The sequence below is a fragment of the Macadamia integrifolia genome, unplaced genomic scaffold (genome assembly GCF_013358625.1).
Source record: "Macadamia integrifolia cultivar HAES 741 unplaced genomic scaffold, SCU_Mint_v3 scaffold433, whole genome shotgun sequence".
NCBI lineage: Eukaryota > Viridiplantae > Streptophyta > Magnoliopsida > Proteales > Proteaceae > Macadamia > Macadamia integrifolia.
The window spans coordinates 25,978-26,631 of record NW_024870363.1 but is presented as its reverse complement, the minus strand read 5'-3'; positions in this window follow the sequence as shown (position 1 = coordinate 26,631).

The window sequence follows — 654 nt, the reverse complement described above, 5'->3', positions numbered from 1 at the left end:
GATTATACAACCACTAAAAAATAATTTTTAGTTGTTGTGTTTGTATTATAAAAGTTTCGATCTTACTTAGTTGGTTCACATGTGGTGGTGTATACTGATTATTCTGCTCTGAGATACCTAGTTCAGAAGAAGGATGCCAAAGCCCATCTCATTAGGTGGGTTTTACTTTTGCAAGAGTTTGATTTAGAAATTAGGGATAAGAATGGAGTTGAAAACCTAGTTGTAGACCATTTATCCTGGCTTCCCAATTCCTTGACTGTCGATTCTCCAGTCAACAAGAACTTTCCAGATGAACAGTTATTTGCAATGTCCAATGAACTATGGTTTGCTGACATTATCAACTTCTTAGTTTCAAGTGTGACTCCAGATCACTGGTATACCCAAGATAAGTATAGGTTTCATTCCCAAGTTAAGCATTTTTTTCTGGGATGATCCTTATTTGTTTAAGATATGTTCGGATCAGATTATCCGACGATGTATTCTTGATCATGAGCAACATTCTATTCTCTCTTTTTGCCATGATTATGCATGTGGTGGACACTTTGGACCTAAGAAGACTGCCGCAAAGGTTCTCTAATGCGGATTTTATTAGCTCACTCTTTTAAGAGATGCTTTTGATTTTTACAAGGCTTGTCCCGCTTGCCAGTCTTTTGG